Below are 23,646 nucleotides of genomic sequence, written 5' to 3' on the forward strand. Positions count from 1 at the left end.
TAATGAAAGGTACAGTAAAGTAAAGTAAAATAATGAAAGGTGCAGTAAAGTAGAGTAAAGTAAAATAAAATAATCTTGTATTGTATGCATTCAAACAAATTCCAACCTTCATTTATAAACAAATAATTCCAATGTATAAATACTAATTTGTTATTAGTCGGAATCGTAGAGTACCATGCAGTGGCGGATCCAAAAAATCCATTTAGGGGGGCCCCAATGACATGAGGCGGAATGCCAAGGGAACTTTGGTCGAGTTTTGGAGGGGAATCGTAAAACAAATTAAAATTAATATATAATAAAATTATAACTGTCGCAAAATTTGGGGGGGGGGGGCGTGCCCCTACCCCCCCCCCCCCAATAGATCCGCCTCTGCCATGGATAGGAAGTAATCATAATCAACGCTAGTGAAAAGCGCGCATTAACTGAATATTCATAATGTTTTAAAGCAAAAAGCTAGCGAAGCCGCCGACCCGTATTTAAAATGATGGAAAATGTTCGATGGTAGTCGTTGGAAGATTAATTTTGTAAAAAAAAATTTATTGTGCGGCACGTACTTTCAATCGGGATTCATTGAGTACAGTGGGTTATACATTATTTATTTGTGAGTCCATTTTGTTGCACTATTTCGGTTGGGAAAAATGTACCGGGTTTCCTCTTTAAGACTATATGTCAAAATTACCAAAATTAATGTTTGACATCCAATAGCCGATGATTAACAAATCAATGTGCTTTAGTGGTGTCTTTAAACAAAACAAACTATTTCGGTTTAAACTTGGTGCCACAAGTTTTATCGACAAACAATTTTCGGATGTAGAAAGAACCACACACTTTCTACGTTTGATTCGCACTAAATCGACGCCAACTGTCATAAACTGTCATAAACTGAAAGAAACTGAAAGAAGGTTGGTAGGTCCTTTCATAAGACTTTGTGGGATTTCTGTAAAAAAAAGTTTGTTTTATTTAACGACGCCACTAAAGTTGTGGGATTTCTGGTTCAAGTCTTCTAGTTTGTTGCCTAAAATAGAAATGTTTTCACATTTAGCCGTGTGGAATCTATTACCCAGAGTGTATAACCACCTACACATTCGTCCGCCTCGCCTCAACCCAAAACCTCCACATTTTAACTAGAGGAAAATAAAGTTGAAGTATGTTTAATCATTGGTTATGGGATGTCAAACATTTGGTAATTTTGAAACGTGGCACATGAACCAAGGTTCCGTAAAATAGTAATTTCAATGACCACCGAATCCGACGTAGAAAAATATTGGGGTTCACCTTCGACTACACTCACACCACACCACACCACACCACACCAACCATACATCATACAACACCATGCATCATACCACACCATGCATCATACCACACCATGCATCACACCACACCATACATCATATCACACCACACCATACATCACACCACACCATACATCATATCAAACCACACCACACCATACATCATGCCACACCATACATCATACCAAACCACACCACACCACATCACACAACACACCGCACCATGCCACACCACACCATATCACATCACACGATACCAGACCACACATCGCACCATACCACACCACTGCACTGCATTCCACTCCACCCTACACCATACTACACCACACCACACTACAACACACCATACCACACCACTCTACACCACACCACACCACTCCACACCACACCACACCACACCACACCACGTCACACCATACCACACCACACCACACCACACCATACCACACACCACTCCACTCCACACCACACCACACCATATCACACACCACTCCACTCCACTCCACACCACACCACACCACACCACACCACACCACGTCACACCATACCACACCATACCACACACCACACCACACCACACCACACTCCACTCCACACCACACCACACCACGTCACACCATACCACACACCACTCCACTCCACTCCACACCACACTCCACTCCACTCCACTCCACTCCACTCCACTCCACTCCACTCCACTCCACACCACACCACACCAAATATTCCTGGTACAGTTCTAGCACTGGAGTAGCCAGAGGAGGGACCATGGAGGCCATAGCATCTATGTTTGTTTGTTTGTGTTGTTGGTATTAACGTGCTTCTATCCCGATGGTTCAAACACGCTTACTGTGGGCACAGATTCTGATTAAAATCAGGGATTGTTCCCATAGTTCGAGGAGGAGAGGAAGGGGAAATGCGATGGGCAGAAATTTGCAATACCGGTATAAGTAGCCTAATCTATAGCCTCTTTTGTTTTCCCCACAACCTTTTTATAATTACCTCTCTTCCCGATGTGTGAGTCCCCCAATATAAAGCTCTAGCTACGCCTACTGCCCTAACAATTTTGTTCTCAATGCGCTCAGTAAACGTTTACCTGTAGACTCAAATTCTGACACGCGCACCCACAAATTTCAATGAAGTATGGGTATTTTTTAAAGTATTAACACACTACATCTTTGGGTATTGATTTTTCGTAGTGCTATCTAGACTCAAATTCTGACAGGCGCACCCACACATTTCAATAGCCGATGATTAACAAATCAATGTGCTCTAGTTGTGTCGTTAAATAAAACAAACTATTTCGTTTGAAACATGGTGCCACAAGTTTTAACGACGAGCTCAATATAGGATAATAAAAGCAATTTTCGGTTGTAGACAGAACCACACACTTTTTTTCTACGCCAACTGTCATAAATTGAAAGAAACTCCTGCAGTACTTTGAAGGCTGGTAGTTCCTTTCATAAGACTTTGTGGGATTTCTGGTTCAAATCTTCTAGTTTGTTGCCTAAAATATAAATGTTTTCACATTTGGTCGTGTGGAATCTATTACTCAGAGTGTATGCCTACCTACATATGCTTCGGCGTCTTCTCAACCCACAACCTTCACATCTTAGCTGGAGACAAGTAAAGTTAAAGTTTGTTTTGTTTAACGATATCACTACAGCATATTGATTGATTAATCATTGTTTTTTGGTAATTTTGAAACGTAGAAAATCTATTGGGTCCGCCTTAGATTATACCGACACCACACCACATCATATCATACATCATACCACACCAAACCACATTACACACCATATCACACTACACTACACTACACTACACTACACTACACTACACTACACTACACTACACTACACTACACTACACTACACTACACACCATATCACACTACACTACACTACACCACACATCACACCACACTACACCACACCAAACCACACACCGCACCGCACCGCACCGCACCGTACTACACTACACCAAACCAAACCACTCCACACCTTACCATACCACACATCGCACAATACCACATCACACCACACCACAACACATCACACCACACCACATCACACCACACTACACCGCATCACACCACACTATACTGCATTACACCGCACCGCACTACACTACACTATATTACACCACACTACACTACACTAAACCACACTACACTACACTATACCACACATCACATCACACCAAACCAAACCAAACCAAACCAAACCACACCATACCACCACCGGCCTCGGTGGCGTAGTGGTTAGGCCATCGGTCTACAGGCTGGTAGGTATTGGGTTCGGATCCCAGTCGAGGCATGGGATTTTTAATCCAGATACCGACTCCAAACCCTGAGTGAGTGCTCCGCAAGGCTCAGTGGGTAGGTGTAAACCACTTGCACTGACCAGTGATCCATAAATGGTTCAACAAAGGCCATGGTTTGTGCTATCCGGCCTGTGGAAAGCGTAAATAAGAGATCCCTTGCTGCTAATCGGAAAGAGTAGCCCATGTAGTGGCGACAGCGGGTTTCCTCTCAAAATCTGTGTGGTCCTTAACCATATGTCTGACGCCATATAACCGTAAATAAAATGTGTTGAGTGCGTCGTTAAATAAAACATTTCTTTCTTTCACACATTACCAAACACCGCATAATACCACACGACACTACATCACACGCCACATCACACCATACCACAAACCACACTACACCACACCACACCATACCACACACCGCACAATACCACACCACACCAAAACATACCACACCACAAATTCCTGGTACAGCTCTTACACTGGAATAGCCAGAGGAGCGACCATTGAGGCGATGGTCTCTCTGTTTGTTTGTTTGTTTTGTAGATATTAACGTGCTTCTATCCCGAGGGTTCAAACATGATTACTGTGGGCACAGCCTCTGATTACAATCAGGGATGGTTCCCATAGTAAAAAGAGGAGGGGAGGGGGAAATGTGATGGGCAGAATGTTGCAATATCGGTATATGTAGCCTAATCTATAGCCCCCCCCCCCCCCCGCCCCCCGCCATCATTTTTTATATTTGCTCCTCTCCCCAGTGTGTGGGATCCCCAAATATAAAACTCTAGCTACGCCTACTGCCCCAACAATCGTGTTCTCAATGCGAGTAGACGTTCACCTGCAGATTCTGACAGGCGCACCCACGAATTTCAATGATTTTTTTTTTTGATTATTAACACAGTACATCTTTGGGTATTGATTTTTCGTAGTGCTATCTAGATAGTTCAGGCGTGTGTGTGTCTCCAGGGCAGGTAGGTCGAGTCACCTCAAGAACGTACAGCGCAGGTTGGTTTCTCATAGCTGCGTCGGGTTTCTTCGTGTAGCGTCAGTACTGGTTAACAACATGTAAGCTTAATGTCACGCCTGGACTCGATCATTATAATCAAACTAAAGCTCTGTGGCATTAGATTTAGGGGGGAAAACATGTGTTTTAGACACAGTAGCTGGCTACCATTTGGTTGTCGACAATTGCCGAAATATTACATACAGGGCAGTAGCTAGGATATTTTTTTTTTTTTTTTTTTTTTTTTTTTGAGGGGGGGGGGGGGCAACTGATTAGTTAACAGTCTAAAATTCCTTAAACGGTTAAGAAGAGAATTTTCTTTAAGTTTCTATAGTTTCTATAGCCGTCCCCCCCCCCCCCCCCCCCCCCCCGGCCCCCGCTAGCTACGGCCTTGACATATAGTCCCCTCTAGCCATACCCTACAACACATCAGTAAGGGGAGGGCTAGAGGTGACTCGAGCTACAGTGCAGCGTACTTGAGCTTTAATTACATTTAAACACAAAACTTACTTTAAAAAAATAATAATAAAATTGGCGCTCTTCCACTCCACACTTCCCCACCCCCATTGACATCAGAAAAATAAATAATAATAATTTAATTGTCATCAAAATATCTTATTATGGTGCGAGCATCACTATTGTAACAAAATTCGGTCTCAGATACTAGTATTTAGCTTTATCAAGCAACACAATATAAAAGTATGTTGTCATGACAATATAATTGCTGGTTTGCCACCCATAAAGAAAAATCAATGTATTTGGACGCTGTGTGGTAGGGGGAAAAGAGATATGATTATAGTGTACGCAATATTCACATATATACTAGTAGATGTTATTACCTTGTGACACACAGACATTATTTTCTAAGTAACTATTCGTTAGTACTGACCAGTAGACTGAACGAGGGCTATTTCGCAAGTTTAATGATCTCACCGGGTATTGGGGCGGGATTTATCTCAGTCGGTTGACTGTTCGCCTGAGGTGCTTGCGTCGCAGGATCGAACCACCTCGGTGGATCCATTCAACTGATTGGGTTTTTCTCGTTCCAATCAGTGCACCACGACTGGTACTAGTATATCAAAGGCAGTGGTATGTGCTATCCTGTCTGTGGAATGGTGCATATAAAAGAAGGAAGGAAATGGTTTATTGAACGACGCACTCAACACATTTTATATACGGTTATATGGCGTCGGACATATGGTTAAGGAAGGACCACACAAATATTGAGGGAGGAAACCCGCTATCGCCACTTCATGGGCTACTCGTTTCGATTAGCAGCAAGGATGTTTTACATGCACCATCCAATAGACAGGATAGCACATACCACGGCCTTTGGTGTACCAGTCGTGGTGTACTAGCTGGAGCATATAAAAGATCCCTCGCTACTATAATGCAACAATGTAGCGGGTTTCCTCTCTAAGACGTTATGTCAAAATTACCAAATGTTTGACATCCAATAGCCGATGATTAATAATTTATATCAATGTGCTCTAGGGGTGTCGTTAAACAATTTGTTTTAAATAACTTTAAAGGTGATCACGTGACCACTACGATGGCCTAGTTCGTGTCAACGACCGTTATTCTGTCTACGACAAAATCGTCACGACAGAATGCGCACGGCCAGTTGGTGTTTTGACCATTGGTCAAGAGATTCAGGACACTCTATTGTCGGCCCATGACATACAGACATAGCTTTGTTTTAAAGACGTGTCTCGGTCGAGTCGTTACATTCCTGAGTAGTGACTGGTACGACTCATAGATGAATGTTGACCATTGCCCACGCGAACCTCACACCGAGTCAGCTAAAACAAGTCTCACTGTCTTTTAGAGTTAATGTCACTGGCCCTATCTCCCATTTGTCGTGTCGTTACTTGTAGCACCTTACAATACTAGTAGTCTGGTTTAGGAAATAGTTCTTCACTAAACACCTGTCTGTGGGAATGTGTATGTAAAAGATCCCTTGCTGCATATGGGACACCCTTCCTGTCACGGACATAACTCTGGCGAAGTCAGAGGCTGTGCCCACGACAGGCGTGCTTGAACAGTTCTCTGGTGGAAGCATGCCAAAAATTACCCACACCCACACCCATATGGCACAAATGTAGCGGGCTTCCTCTGATGACTACGTGTCAGAATTACCAAATGTTTGACATCCAATAGCCGATGATGAATTTCAAAAGAAACTATACCAAAACTATGAGAGACTATTAAATAAAAACAAAAACATGTTGCAAGTTCAAAAGATGTTTATTCATGAGAGTGGTATTTTGAAAAAAAGTCATTCCATAAAAGCAAAAACATTTAACACCATTTCATTTCCAGTATCCAAAGTATAAGGATGGGGTTTATTTTGTTTTGTTTTTTGGGGGGGATTTTGTTTTTGTTTTTTGTTGTTGTTGTTGTTGTTGTTGTTTTTGTGGGGGTTTTGAGGTGGGTGGTGGTTAAAGTTTCTTTTTTGTTAAAGTTTCTTTTAGACATCAATATAGTTTGTGTGGTTGTCAAAAAGTGTACATTTTCTCCATTAACTGAGAAAGGATTTCGAGAACTACAGGGAACTCCGATTAGCTCCATAATTATGTTGAAGGACAATACCCTATCGGACATGAACCTACCTGAGGCTCGAACTCCAAAGTAACTACACGGCTCTGTGGGGGGAGGTGTTGTAAGGTCAGTTATGCGTGAGCTTTAATACGACAAAGACGGATCAACTCGACCACTGCAATGACCACTGACCACTGGCGGCCTAGCGCCACGATGATACTTTAAACAGCGTCAACGTTGTCAAGTGTGTTGCGCGCAGTCACTCAGACTGGATGGGCCGGACTCACAAGTGGTCAGTCTAGGTCAACAACCGGCCTAAATTTTTAGAGTGCTGGTCCATCGTTAGTGGTCAACTACCTGCAATGACAGATGACCATAACGCCGGACTGTCACAAAACGGTAAGTGCCGTTGATTGATCATCTCGACTGAAAATAACACACGAAAAAAAACGGCTCTTGCAGTTATAGGCACAATTCTACCGATAAAATGATACCCAAAATAAATGAGGATCGACCTATTAGCGTATTTGTTTTCTGTTCCAACTGGTATACTAAAAGTCGTCGTACATGTGTGTGCCTCTGACATCCAGTAGCCGATGATTAATTAGTCAATGTGCTCCATTGGTGTCGTTAAACAAAACCAACTTTTGTTTTTGTATGTGCCTCCATCCCCACCCTCAACCCTGTATATAAAAGATCCCTTGCTGCTATTCGGTAAGTAGATCCTATGTGTAGTAGGTTTCTCTCATTCTCTTGCGATAGATCGTAAGTTCAATCATCCACACTGGATTCGGGCTTTTCCTCTCGTACCAGAGCTTCAAGACTCAATGCAATAAAAGTCGTGGTATGCACTGTTCTGTTTATGGGAAAGTGCAAAGACAAATACATTACTGCTTTCCTGTAGAAGTAGCCTGTGGCGGCATGGGTTTCTTCTTTATATCTCTTTCTCGTTTTCCCGTTCCCCCCCCCCCCCCCCCCCTCTCTCTCTCTCTCTCTCTCTCTCTCTCTCTCTCTCTCTCTCTCTCTCTCTCTGTGTGTAATTTAAAAGGTGCTACGGTGTCGCTAAACAATTTTTTCTTTCCTTTTACTTTCTCTTTAAATTCATTCTAGATGCAAGGAAAAATATAGTCGTGTTGTTTCTATTTCTTAGTTTTTTCATGCTGTATATATGGAGTGTCGCAATTACCGTATCTTGGACGTCTAGTGTAACCACTGATTAAGAGGCGGACAAACTATTTTCTCAAACCATGTAATTTAATACAGACTGGCCAGTTTTTACCAACTACAATGCTGTGGTTGGTGGGGGCATAAGTCAGTCCTACATTTTACGTGTACAACCTCACTGCAGCTTGTGTAAAATAATTTAAAATGATATGCTCATTTCTTCTTCTTTTTTTAAGATGAATTTAAACAAACTACATTATCGTGACTACAAATACAAAAGTCTATATCTATAGTCCGTCCCATCATTCTATTAAAATTGGGTGGGGTTTTTTTGGGGGGTGGGGTTGTTGTTGTTGTGGGGTAGGGGTGGGGGGGGTGTAAATTCAGTTTGGTTTGACGTAAGAAGAAAAGTAAAAGTGTTTTTGAAATAACAAAGAAATACAATTTGTGTGTGCAATTTACAAATCAATCCGCTCGAAAATAAATAGCTTGTAGTAAATTGCATAGTATTAAAAAAAAATGCAATATCTGTGGGACGGACTATAGTATACTCAACAAAATTAATTAATGGTCCAAGATGATGTGATTTTTTAGTTTCTCATAAAACCACAACGAGTTGCCTTTAGATTATTTATTAAGAACGTTTCTCGTGTATTTTACTGTGTATATATTGCGAGACACTTTAATCAAATATCTGTCTGCCTGTCTGCCTGTCTGTCTGTCGGTCGGTCGGTCGGTTTTTGATACATTGGTCAAAGTTTACTCAAATAACATTTAGAATTCATTTGTTATCAAAACTTGCTAACATATTACAATACTAGCACAAACTGACCCAAAAGTCCACCGGTCTTTAAAAAATTAGAGATACTAACGCCAAAGCCATAGCGCAGTTACTGACTCAGTCTTTGGTGAATTTTTGTATAAATTGTTTAAAGTAAAATTTGTCTTCAACCTCAAAAACCCATACAGATTTTTAAAAACATTTAATGTACAATATCATGATTTAATACAAACATTATTTTGTTCAATCAAGAAATAAAACAAACATAATAATAAAAAAATTTTAAATAAAAAAGAAGAAATCCAAGCCGACCCAAGGTCTGTATAAAAACCAAAAAAATTTCTCCAAGCATCCACCCGTTTCTTTAAGCAGAACCATTTAAGCGTACGGGACGGGTAGGGGTAGGGGGGATCAAATGCCCCCCCCCCCCCCGCACCCCCAGTCCTGGAGAAAATCCTTAAATTCGGGCAAAAACAATAGAGAAATTCGGGCAAATTCCCCCCCCCCCCCCCCCCCCTTTACAAAAATGGGAGCCCGTAGCCTTATGAGAAGAACCAGCTATCTGATGTGATTACCGTAAACAGATTTTAATGGTGGACCAGCACCTGCTGTTTTCGTTGGATTCATCTGTATGTATATTCGTGTTTTTCTTTAACTTAGTAATTGGCTGGACGAAATTTTGTCAGGAGATATGGGGAGCAGATGCAGATGCTGCTCTGTAACGGTCGTTAATAAGGGTAGATGGAACCCGAAGGCTGATGGGCGGGGGGGGGGGGGGGGGGAGTAATTACAATCTACCCCTGTTTTAAAATGGTAAAAGAGAAAGAGTTTTGTTTAAAAGTAAAGTTTGTTTTATTTAACGACGCCACTAGAGCACATTGATTTTTTTATCTTATCATCGGCTATTGGACGTCAAACATATGGTCATTCTGACACTGTTTTTAGCAAGGGATCTTTTATTTGCGCTTCCCACAGGCAGGATAGCACAAACCATGGCCTTTGTTGAACCAGTTATGGATCACTGGTCGGTGCTAGTGGTTTACACCTACCCACTGAGCCTTGCGGTGCACTCACTCAGGGTTTGGAGTCGGTATCTGGATTAAAAATTCCATGCCTCGACTGGGATCCGAACCCAGTACCTACCAGCCTGTAGACCGATGGCCTGCTACGACGCCACCTAGGCCGGTTTGTTTAAAAGAGTCTAGAATACATTTAAATAGCTGCGATCTTCGGCTACTAATATCATATTACTTTTTTCCATATTATTTTTAGACATAGATATCACCTGCTACATTCCTCCTAATTTCTCACTTTAAGTTTTGTAAATGAGTTTCTGTTTTTTGCGAATGGTATCTAGTTGAATTTGAAGGAGGCAAACCTTCTTGGAAAATGGGATGTCGGTATGCTGATAGGCCCTATTGGTACTAGATAAAGTCTGATAATACCGAAATATTTTCTTTTAATTTATGAGAGGGCTATTTTTGGGGCGGTGTGCTTTTAAATGTATAATATATGTACAGTCACTGAAAATGGTATCATGCCTATATAATAAAAAAAAAAGGAAAATGATATAGGGCTCGTCCGGGATTCGAACCCGGGACCTCTCGCACCCTAAGCGAGAATCATACCCCTAGACCAACGAGCCGATATAGAAATGTGAATACTTAAAGATAAGGTGTTTCTGACCTACTAAATGACCACAGCCAGTACACCGCAACTGGTATATCAAATGCCGTGGTATGTGCTATCCTGTCTGTGGGATGGTGCCCATAAAATATCCATTCTAAGTTCCTTCTAAGACTATTTCAAAATAACCAAATGTTTGACATCCAATAGCCGATGATTAATAAATCAATGTGCTCTAGTGGTGTCATCAAACAAAACAAACTTTAAACTTCACTAAATGACAAACAAAAAAGTATTACATTATTTTAAGTGTTCACAAGTACGTAAAGAAATTTATATTCACACAGGCAAACGGACAAATATGTTTACACAAAGACAGTGGCGGATCCAAGGGGTGGTTAGGGGTTTCAACACCCCCCCCCCCCCTTTAGCTGCAAGTAAAAAAAGAAGAGTCCAGACCTACCCCCACCTGGCACCAACACATGGTCCTTCCCTGCTGGATGCACACCGTACAATATCATTGAACATTCTCAAGTGTGCTTGGTATTCTCTTTTTGTAGGTTTTGCATTTATTTTATTTTTTTGAATCTGTTCAGATCTATATTTTAAAAAGTACATTCTATTGCAGAAAACAATATTGTCCTGGATACGCTACAACAGCTTGTTCTAAATGTGCACGATAAATCCTATGACCTGACCTAACCTGTTCTGACTTGCAGAAAAATGCGCCTTTAATTTTGTGATTTTTAACTGAAAACAAACACACACACACACACACACACACACACACACACACACACACACACACACACACACACACACCGTTCAGTGAGATATGTGGATATGAAGGCACGCATAGATGCTAATCTCCTTAGATCCTCCCCTGAAAGACAAATACTTAGATATTGATTTCTCATCCTCTCCAAATTTGTCACTGTTCATTTTTAAATTTATATAGCTTAATTTCGTGATATCAATACACTATTAATCGTATGCGAGATTATTCGTGTGAGGAGGTATTGTTTTTAAATGTATAAAATATGCTGTAAGAAATGTGAACGAAAAAAAAAAAAGCATCCTTTGGGCTCGTCCGGGATTCGAACCCGGGACCTCTCGCACCCTAAGCGAGAATCATACCCCTAGACCAACGAGCCGATATAGAAATGTGAACACTTAAAGATAAGGTGTTTCTGACCTACTAAATGACCACTGCCAGTACACCGCAACTGGTATATCAAATGCCGTGGTATGTGCTATCCTATCTGTGGGATGGTGCACATAAAATATCCATTCTAAGTTCCTTCTAAGACTATTTCAAAATAACCAAATGTTTGACATCCAATAGCCGATGATTAATAAATCAATGTGCTCTAGTGGTGTCATCAAACAAAACAAACTTTAAATTTTACTAAATGACAAAAAAAAAGTATTACATTATTTTAAGTGTTCACAAGTACGTAAAGAAATTTATATTCACACAGACAGGCAAACGGACAAATATGTTTACACAAAGACAGTGGCGGATCCAAGGGGTGTTTAGGGGTTTCAACACCCCCCCCCCCCCCCTTTAGCTGCAAGTGAAAAAAGAAGAGTCCAGACCTACCCCCACCCGGCACTAACACATGGTCCTTCTCTGCTGGATGCACACCGTACAATATTATTGAACATTCTCAAGTGTGCTTGGTATTCTCTTTTTGTAGGTACCGGCCTCGGTGGCGTCGTGGCAGGCCATCGGTTTACAGGCTGGTAGGTACTGGGTTCGGATCCCAGTCGAGGCATGGGATTTTTAATCCAGATACCGACTCTAAATCCTGAGTGAGTGCTCCGCAAGGCTCAATGGGTATGTGTAAACCACTTGCACCGAGCAGTGATCCATAACTGGTTCAACAAAGGCCATGGTTTGTGCTATCCTGCCTGTGGGAAGCGCAAGTAAAAGATCCCTTGCTGCTAATCGGAAGAGTAGCCCATGTAGTGGCGACAGCGGGTTTCCTCTCAAAATCTGTGTGGTCCTTAACCATATGTCTGACGCCATATAACCGTAAATAAAATGTGTTGAGTGCGTCGTTAAATAAAACATTCTTCTTCTTCTTCTTCTTTTTGTAGGTTTTGCTTCTTCTTTTTTTGAGTCTGTTCAGATCTATATTTTAAAAAGTACATTCTATTGCAGAAAACAATCTTGTCCTGGATACGTTACAACAGCTTGTTCTAAATGTGCACGATAAATCCTATGACCTGACCTAACCTGATCTGACTTGCAGAAAAATGCGCCTTTAATTTTGTGATTTTTAACTGAAAACAAACACGCACACACACACACACCGTTCAGTGAAATATGTGGATCTGAAGGCACGCATAGATGATAATCTACTTAGATCCTCCCCTGAAAGACAAATACTTAGATATTGATTTCTCATCCTCTCCAAATTTGTCACTGTTCATTTTTAAATTTATATAGCTTAATTTCGTGATATCAGTACACTATTAATCGTATGCGAGATTATTCGTGTGAGGAGGTATTGTTTTTAAATGTATAAACTATGCTGTAAGAAATGTGGACGAAAAAAAAAAAAAGCATACTTTGGGCTCGTCCGGGATTCGAACCCGGGACCTCTCGCACCCTAAGCGAGAATCATACCCCTAGACCAACGAGCCGACATGAGAGAACGAGAACGAGAACGAGAAAGAGATTTACGTGCACATTCAGAGCAAACTGTTGTAGCACACGCCTATCCTGGTCACAGGGAACGGCCTTGGCCGGTTCCCTCTGTCCAGGACAGGAAAGAGTTGGGGGAGGGTTAGAGAAGGGACGCCTGCACTGACAAGTGCAAGGGAGCACCAGCAGTCCAATGTTGGTGACAGGCGGGGGGTAATTGGTGCTATGGAATTTTGAAAGTCCCGTAGGATTATGTCAAAGAGGAAGAGGTGCGCGTTTACATGAAGGAAATTTGGCGCAGTTTTGATGGTCGTTCTAATTAAAATAGTGCGGAGAGCCAGTAGGCTTTGCTTTTAGTATTCCGAAAGTGGCTCTTTATTATGACCGTCTTGGTGCTGTAGGGTGTCTCCCTAGGTTGCCCATAGGGCCCTTATAAAGGGCCTGATCTCTTCTGATCGTGGCATGACAACCCAGGGGAGACTCGAGCAAATGTGTGGGTTGGACGAGGTAGAGGCGGTGATGGAGAGCTTGATGTTGGATTATGTTGCCGTGGAGGTGGAGTAGGTTCGTCCGTTTTGCCCAAGGTCCTGCCAGCGCCAAGGAAAGTTTTATTTTAGGTTTGGGGGAAGGGGCTGGTATTCTTTTGTCCAGTCCCTTCTGGGTGCAGTGCAGTGGTGTACTCTGAGCTGATTTCTTTTGTCCGACTCCGTATTGGAGTACGTGCTGGGCCATTATTTTGGTTTTATGTATGGACGGGTGCATTGTTATCATTAGTCAATGCACCCTATGGTATGTTGAGAGTGCATGCTGTGTTTGTGTTTGCCTATATTTTATGTTATGGTTGTTCCTACTGTATTGAGTCCTTATTCTATGTTTCCAACGGCTGATCAAAGCCACCCATCCCCCCTCTCCTTGAATTGCATAGTGAATGCAAGGAGGTGGGGGGTTATTAGTTATTCTAGCTATCTAATTTGAAGGGGATTTCCCTTATAGTATGAGTGTAGTTTAAAAAAGCCTAGTGCTTTGCATATGATAATTTTTGGTAGTAGGTACAATTCATTCACAACATTCACACGAGTATCGATAGGTATGCCTCCCAGTCCCACCCAGGCCCCCCTAGGAGATTATGAGTATCTAGTTACTTAAATAATTGGTTAGCTAATCTTACTTGTATCTTGTTTTCTTAATGGCAATCGTCTGGTCTGTTGTAGTGACTATTACTCACCTTGGTCTGCTGTGGAAGAAATTGTATCTACTACCATACATACATATAAGTGCATAATAACATTTAATATTTTATTTACATTGTATGTACAGTTTCTGGTCGTTGGTTGGTTTTAGTCGGTCAACTGATGTTTCTGGAAAAGAGATGGCATAATTAGTGGGTTCTATTCTGGTTAAGAGTTTTTAGTGACCCTGGTTGGTCCTCTGGTTGACCACTTAGTGAGGTATTTTTATTTATTAATTTACAGCATATACCTTTAATTAAATATAAAAACACAACAATCTCCCATTGAAAATGTGGGAGTTTATTTTAATATTATAGATTTAGTGCTATAACTGGTTAATCTGCCACTAGAGCCACCCTCCGATTTGAAGTGCTAATCAGGTCGAGTGCAACAGGGTGGCAACATCTCTTCAGAGGTTGGATGGTGGCAGTATGTTTATTTTGTTTTAGCTGAGTGGTTAATATTTCCTTATTTATTTTCCCTATTTTTATTTATATATCTCGCTGTCTGGTGTTCAACCACTGGTTTGGAATGCTAATCGTGGTCGAGTGCGGCATGGTGGCAATTCCGTTCCCAGTGGCTGAAGGGGTGACAGTTGTTGTAACTTAGGTTTGGTAGATTGTACGAACTGGTAGAGCGCGTGAAAGATTTTTTATCTGATTGTAGTGGGATATTAGGTATTATGGTGGCAGGGTTGCTAATGTTAAGTATTTTTAGTAGTTGCATTCTATGATTAGTATGCAATGGGCAGTCCAGGAGATAGTGTTTCATATCTTCTGGCGTGCCGCATTGACAGTTAGGTGAGCTTTTATTTACAATAGACAGACAGTTGTTAAGTGCCATTGAGTTTCCTATCCTTAGTTTGATTATTGTTTTATCGATTAGAGAGTTTTTATATTTAGGTCTAACTGAGTTAACAATGGGTTTAATGTTATAATGCCAGAAGTTTTTTGTTTGGTCCCAGCTTTCCTGCCATATATTGATGTAATGTTTTTTAGCTATTGAGATTAGTTCAGTAATGCCTAGTGGAATAGTTTGCTTATGTTTAATGTTGATGGCTAGTGCCTTTTTTGCCCCATAATCTGCAATTTCGTTACCTATAATGCCTACATGAGCTGGGACCCATTCTAATGTTACATCTAAGTTTAGTTCGTTTAGCTCGTTTAGTTCTCTGTAGATGGCTGAGATTATATCTGGGCTAGTGGTTCTGTTAGATTGAATGGATTGGATAGAGATGAGACTATCGGAGAAGATTACACTTTTTGAGTATTTGTGGTTTTTGATCCATTTTAGTGCTTCTAAAATGGCTGTCAGTTCTGCTGTATAAACTGAAAGATTATCTGACAGCCTAGCAATTTTGATTAATTTAGGGTGCCAGGTAATTTTCTCTTCTACTAATGCATAACCAACCCTGCCATTATCTGGGTTTTTGGAGCCATCTGTAAAGATGTGGGTGTGCTCCGGGTAGTTTTCGTTGGCACAGACTTCGTATAAGATTTTTTTTGAAAGGAGGGAAGGGGGTTTTATCCGTAGCTGTTTTAATTAGGTAAGGTGTGTGGCAATACACTGGTTGGTTTGACATGAGAGTTCCAAACCTTGAAGATATAGTTCCCCGGATGGTAAATAATGCACTCATACTCGCCCACACACCCCCATACCCCGCCAAAAAAGAACATTCAAGTATTGTCATTTACTAGTATTTCATAAATTTATATTATTACAAAAACAATAAATGTGGCTGACAGGTTCACACGAGACGTAACACTAACAGCTTGAATCCACACTGGGTGACTGACAAAGAACTGGCTGCTATTTAATGGTTAAAGATTGTTTTGTTTTAAAACGACACCACTAGAGCATTGATTAATTAATAATCGGCTACTGAATGTCACTTGTGACATTGATCTTCAGATGAAACCCGTTGCATTTCCACATGATATGCAGTTTTCAATAAATAAGAGAGCACGTACCACGGTCTTTGATATGTCATTTGTGGGGCACTGGTAGCTACTATAATGGAAACTAACTACATTTTCCTATTTAAGGCTATTATGTGCAGTTTTACCAAAAACAAAAGACAGTATATACCACGGGTTTTGATAGACAGACATGCAAGTAGGCAGACAGGCAGAGATACACAGACAGACAGACAGACATGCAAGCAGCATACAGACAGAGATACACATACAGACAGACATGCAAGCAGGCAGACAGATAGAGATAGTCTGATACACAGACAAACAAACATGCAATCAGGCAGACAGACAGAGATACACAGACAGACAGACAGACAGACATGAAATCAGGCATACAGACACAGATAGTCTGATACACAGACAGACAAACATGCAATCAGGCAGACAGACAGAGATACACAGACAGACAGACAGACAGACAGACATGCAATCAGGCAGACAGAAAGAGATAGTCTGATACACAGACAGAGATACACATACAGACAGACATGCAAGCAGGCAGACAGATAGAGATAGTCTGATACACAGACAAACAAACATGCAATCAGGCAGACAGACAGAGATACACAGACAGACAGACAGACATGCAATCAGGCATACAGAAAGAGATAGTCTGATACACAGACAAACAAACATGCAATCAGGCAGACAGACAGAGATACACAGACAGACAGACAGACAGACAGACATGCAATCAGGCATACAGACAGAGATAGTCTGATACACAGACAGACAAACATGCAATCAGGCAGACAGATAGAGATAGTCTGATACACAGACAGACAAACATGCAATCAGGCAGACGGACAGCTATGGACAGGAAGGCAGGCAGACTTGTGCATGCAGACATGACGGTAGCACTATACCAATTAATTTCCGGCTGGGTCGAAGTTCGAGATGCACCAAACTTTTGATAGAAAAGTTAACACCACAAGTCCTGTGATTGGTTATAAATGTGAGTGTGCTGGTTGTAAAAAAAAATAGTTTCATCTGGGCTAAAAATGTATGCAATTTTATTTGATGTAGTACCCACATGTCAAGTAGCCTTGTGTGGAGTACCTGTAAAAAAAAGTACTCAAATTTTGTTGCGAAACTAGGGGTGTTGTAGAAACATCTGGTTATACCGAAAATGAGCCATGAAAGGTACCATTTTCTGTAGTTAATACTTTGAGGTAGGGGTTGTAGTACTGATATTTATGGGTCATAGTTTGCTTGATATATTGCATATAGTGTTTTTAAACACAAACGTTAACATGGTCGCCTATGGGATTTGAATTGGTATAGTGGAAATAGAAAGAAAGAAAGAATGTTTATGTTTTTCCTATAGCACATATTCAGTGCATAATAAAAAAGATTATGATTTTTTATGATTTAATTAAATGTAACTACACTATTTGATTAATTAGCCGTCACTCGGCCGATGAGTTCACAATGACCCTTCCATTGACAATAATTCATGTCGGCTCAAAATGTTTGACATCCGACAGATTATGACTGATTAAAATGTGCTTTTGCCTAAAAACATATATATTGATTTTCATATGTTTGTATTTAAATGTGTAAGCACACAGTGACATACAACTGCTCTTAAGGCAGGTAATGGGGATATACAACGAGTACTTAAAGAGACAGACAAATTTATTTTTATAATTTAGTCTTACATGCCTCGGTAGTATCGGGTTAAGTCATCGGGCATAAGACTGGTATGTATTGGGTTCGCAGCACGGGTCCCTTAACTTTTGGCCCATTGGTTATTTCTCGTTCCAGCCATTGCGCACGACTGGTATATCAAAGCCGTGTCATATTTTAGACTGTTTGTGGGATGGTGTATATAAAGGATCCCTTGCTAGTTTTTAAAAAATGTAGCGGGTTTCTCTCTAAGACTATATGTCAAAAATTTGATCAATATTGACATCCTTCTGTGATTCATAAATCAATGTACATAATGGTAAGTTGTTAAACGAAACTCTTTAGGTTTTATGTATTGTTGGTGGACCTACAAACTTCATTTTGCTCCCATGAAAGTGTATAATTTTAAGTGTGTACTAAATTATGGATACCAATTTTAAAATTCAGATTTGGGCTATCTAAACATTAGGACGTCCATATAATTTATTTTATTACAAAGAGAAACTGATTTCCAATGTTAATAGATTGTAATTGACAGATTACTGCACTGAATCCATACATCCACACTGAACATTGGGTATTGATTGGTTAGAAGTAAACCAACACTGCAGACATTCAGGTGAGTATGTACAGTTAAGGTTAAGTGTTTTTAGTAATGTATTGTTTTGAAATGTTTTTGCTGCATGTTATGTCCAGCAGTCACATTATTTAAACTTTCATTATCGCGTGATGAAACATCTCTCCATGTGCATATTACATATGTCTTTCCTATGCGTAATGATAATTTGAAAGTCTGTTTACCCTCGGGAATGAAATTCCAACACAGAGATAAAAAAAAACTGACTACTTCAAGCACGAAAGCAAATTTTAGACAAAAATACAATAAAATGATGTATACTTCAAAAGATGCAGATAAATGTTTATAAACAACATTTGTCGTAAAAATGTGAGAATTCTTTCATTTCGCTCTTGGGGCTTCACGTAGCCCAGTGGTAAAGCGCCCGCTCGATGCGAATCGGTCTGGGATCGATCCCCGTCGGTGAGCCCATTGGGCTATTTCTCGTTCCAGCTGAGTGCACCACGACTGGTATATCAAAAACCGTGGTATGTACTACCCTGTCTGTGGGATGGTGCATATAAAAAATCACTTGCTGCTAATTGTGAGGTGTACCCATGAAATTAGACAGCGAGTTTCTTCTCTCAATATCTGTGTGGTTCTTAACCATATGTCTGACGCCATATAACCGTAAATAAAATGTGTTGAGTGCGTTGTGAAATGAATACAATATGTCCTTCATTTGGCTCTTGACAGAAAAAGCCGGACCGTAGAATGAGGATTTGCACCAAATATGTTTAGACAGACAGTTAACATCCAAGGGGTGGTGAGGGGTTTCAAATGTCTTTAGCTGCCAAGTTAAAAAAAAGAGCCCAGACCTAGTTTCACCCTGCACTAACACATAGCAATTCCCTGCTGGGTAGTACACCGTGCAAGTATCATTGAACATTCTCAAGTGTGCTTGGTATTCTGTGTTTGTAGGTACTGCTTATTTGTTTTTAATCTAGGTCAGATCTATAAACATCTGGTTAGTACAAAATGTTGCATGAAAGGTACCATCTTGTCCTGGATACAGGTAGCCGGCGTAGAGCTGATATTTGCGCCCATGGTTGGCGTGATATACTGCATATAGTGTTCTAAACACAAACGTTAATCCATGGTCTGACCTATGACCTGACCTTACTTGCAGAAAAGTGCGTCTGAAGGCAGGCATATGCTTTTTAGATGAACCTCACCAAATGTCTCACTATTAATATAATCCTTTTGTTTGATTTTAAATTGAGGTAAACGCTATTTTTTTGCTTGAAGAGAGATCATTTTTTTAATGAATGATCCTTAAATTTAAATGTACAAAAAGGTAAACAGTTACTTTAGATATTATGTTTATAGGAAAGAAAGCGTAATATAAATAATTAAAAAGAGGGCTCGTCCGGGATTCGAACCAGGGACCTCTCGCACCCAAAGCGAGAATCATACCACCTAGACCAACGAGCCGGGATACTAAATATCAATGTTTTAAACAAACTGTACCACTCACGTACAGCTGATCTATTTACTCGGTACAGAAGTTGTATCCAAATCAGTCGTGTTTCAGAGCGTTCACACAATTTCCTTGGATCGAAAGATCGAATCTGTCTCGCCTGAAAATCGTTTCTCTAACTGCATAATGTTTTTTTTTTCAATTAATGTCCCAAACAGCTCACACGAGTGATATATGTCCATAATGTGGTATGTGCTGTCCTTTCTGTGGGTAAAATGAAGTTTGCTGCTAACCAAAAAATCAAAAGCTTAGGAGTTTCCTCTGAAAACTAACCAGTAGAGCTCATTTACTGGATTCGTGACCGGTACCTGCTGGATGCACACCGTACAATATCATTGAACATTCTCAAGTGTGCTTGGTATTCTGTTTTTGTAGGTTTTGCATATTTGTTTTTAATCTGGTCAGATCTATAAAAAAAAAAGTACATTCTTTGAGAAAACAATCCGGTCCTGGATACAGGAGCCGGCGATAGCCGACACCTGCGCCCATGGCAGGCGTACGCTACTACAGCTTGTTCTAAATGTGCACGATAAATCCTATGACACTGACCTGACTGACCTGACCTGACTTGCATTAAAATGCGTCTTTATTTTTTGCTTTTTAACTGTGTATCTCCCCATTACACTGCCTTCACACGAGCACACACACACACACACACAAACATATGAAGAATCAATACAGTGAGATATGTGGACCTGAGGAGCACGCATAGATTCTAATCGTCTGTTCTCAAAATCTTAGATCCGCCCCTGAAAGAGACAAACACATAGATATTAATGTCTCATCCTCTCCAAATTTGTCACTGTTAATTTTTAAATGTATATAGTTTCGTGATATCAATACACTATTAATAGGATGCGAGATTATTCGTGTGAGGAGGTATTGTTTTTAAATGTATAAAATATGATGGAAGAAATGTGGAAGAAAAAAAAGTACATTTTGGGCTCGTCCGGGATTCGAACCCGGGACCTCTCGCACCCTTAGCGAAAATCGTAGCGGGTGACTACGAGTCGACATAAGTTTCGTTCCAAACCTTGAAGGCATAGTTCCCCGGATGGTAAATAATGCGCCCCTACCCGCGCACACACACGTACTCTCCCCATACCCCGCCAAAAAAGAACATTCAAGTATTGTCATTTACTAGTATTTCATCAATTTGTATTATTACAAAATCCAATAAATATGGCTGACAGGTTAACACGAGACGTAACACTAACAGCTTGAATCCACACTGACAAAGAACTGGCTGCTACTGTAACGGTTAAAGTTTGTTTTGTTTTAAAACGACACCACTAGAGCTTTGATTAATTAATCATCGGCTACTGGATGTCACTTGTGACATTGATTTTCAGAGGAAACCCGATGCATTTCCCCATTATATGCAGTTTCCCACAACTAAGACAGCACATATCACGGTCTTTGATACGTCAGTTGTAGGGCACTGGTAGCTACTGTAATGGAAGCCCACTACATTTTTCTATTATGTGCAGTTTTCCCAAAAACAAAGACAACATATACCACGGATTTTGATACACAGACAGACAAACATGCAAGCAGGCAGACACACACAGATAGTCTGATACACAGACAGATAAACATGCAAGCAGACAGACAGAGATGCACAGACAGACAGACAGGACAGACATACAATCAGGCAGATAAAGATAGTTTGATACACAGACAGATAAACATGCAAGCAGGCAGACAGACATGCAAGCAGACATACACAGACAGATAGAGATAGTCAGATACACAGACAAACATGCAAGCAGGCATACAGACAGAGATACACAGACAGACAGACAGACAGACAGACATGAAAGCAGGCATACAGACAGAGATAGTCTGATACACAGACAGACTAACATGAAAGCAGGCAGACATATAGAGATAGTCTGATACACAGACAAACAAACATGCAATCAGGCAGACGGACAGCTATGGACAGGAAGGCAGGCAGACTTGTGCATGCAGACATGAAGGCAGGCATATAGAAGTAGATATTAACCTCACCAAATGTCTCACTATTAATATAACCCTTTTGTAATTGATTTTTAAATTGAGGTAAACGCTATTATTTTTTGCTTCGAAGAGAGATAATTTATTTAACAAATGATCCTTAATTTAAATGTACAAAAAGATGCTGTTAGCTTGGATATTATGTCTATAAAAAATACGAAAGATTTTTTTAAATTAAAAATAGGGCTCGTCCGGGATTCGAACCCGGGACCTCTCGCACCCAAAGCGAGAATCATACCCCTAGACCAACGAGCCGCGATACTAAACTCAATGCTTTAAACAAACTGCCACGTACAGCTGATCTACTTACTCGGTACAGGAGTTGTATCCAGCTCAGTCGATAATCAGAGCGTTCACACAAGAACCTTGGATCGAAAGATCGAATCTTCTCGGTTGACCCGTTTCTCTAACTGCGATTTTTTTTTTTCAATTATTGTCCCAACCAGTGCCACACGAGTGATATATCAAAGGCCGTGGTATGTGCTGTCCTGTCTGTGAGAAAAATAATTTCCTGCTAACGAAAAAAATGTAGCTTAATTATTTCCTCTGAAAACTAGTTTGTTTTGCTCAAGTACTGGATTCGTGACCAGTACCGGCTTCCACAGGTACCCCCCAGCCAATAACGCCGAATATATTAGAGTTACGATATAACATGATAAAGACTCTTTCATATGTAACTATAGTATTAGAAAGTGTGTTTTGTTTAACGACACCACTAGAGCACATTGATTAATTAATCATCGGCTATTGGATGTTAAACATTTGGTAAATCTGACTCGTAGTCATCAGAGGAAACCCGCTACGTTTTTTCCTGATGCATCAAGGCATCTTTTATATGCACTTTCCCACAGACAGGAATTTGAGGAAAGTAAATACCGCGGCTTTTGACCAATTGTGGTGCACTGGTTGGAAATAGAAAGAAAGAAAGAAATGTTTTATTTAAGGACGCACTCAACACATTTTATTTACAGTTATATGGCGTCAGTGGTTGGAAATAGAGAAAAATCAAATCAGTTGAATGTATCCACCGAGGCGATTCGATCCTGCGAGCATTCAACCGACTGAGTTCAATCCCACCCCTTCCTCTGAAGACTTCATGTCGAAATACAAACTGTTTGACATCCGACAGACGATGATCAATTAATCAATGTGCTCCTGTTAAAAACAATAATATTGATTCTTCATATGTTTGTATAGAAAATGTTTAAGCACACAGTGACATACGCTCGCAGGAAGGCAGGTAATGGGGATATACACGAGTACATAAAGAGACAGACAAACGGATAATTATAATGTTAGTCTTACCAACCTCGGTAGTGTCGTGGTT

The 23,646-nt window shown here is 40.6% G+C and overlaps 5 non-coding genes across 5 annotated transcripts; all 5 read right to left on the bottom strand.

Annotated features, from left to right (window-relative positions):
• Positions 1-10,664: 10,664 nt before the first annotated feature.
• Trnap-agg lies at positions 10,665-10,736 on the bottom strand. Its single transcript has one exon. It is a non-coding gene; the product is annotated as a tRNA-Pro (tRNA).
• A 1,063-nt stretch (positions 10,737-11,799) lies between these two features.
• On the bottom strand, positions 11,800-11,871 carry Trnap-agg. Its single transcript has one exon. It is a non-coding gene; the product is annotated as a tRNA-Pro (tRNA).
• A 1,426-nt stretch (positions 11,872-13,297) lies between these two features.
• On the bottom strand, positions 13,298-13,369 carry Trnap-agg. Its single transcript has one exon. It is a non-coding gene; the product is annotated as a tRNA-Pro (tRNA).
• A 6,812-nt stretch (positions 13,370-20,181) lies between these two features.
• Trnap-ugg lies at positions 20,182-20,254 on the bottom strand. The gene has a single exon. It is a non-coding gene; the product is annotated as a tRNA-Pro (tRNA).
• A 2,248-nt stretch (positions 20,255-22,502) lies between these two features.
• Positions 22,503-22,574, bottom strand: Trnap-ugg. The gene has a single exon. It is a non-coding gene; the product is annotated as a tRNA-Pro (tRNA).
• Between the last annotated feature and the right edge of the window lie 1,072 nt (positions 22,575-23,646).

Source organism: Gigantopelta aegis, chromosome 4, assembly GCF_016097555.1.
Source record: "Gigantopelta aegis isolate Gae_Host chromosome 4, Gae_host_genome, whole genome shotgun sequence".
NCBI lineage: Eukaryota > Metazoa > Mollusca > Gastropoda > Neomphalida > Peltospiridae > Gigantopelta > Gigantopelta aegis.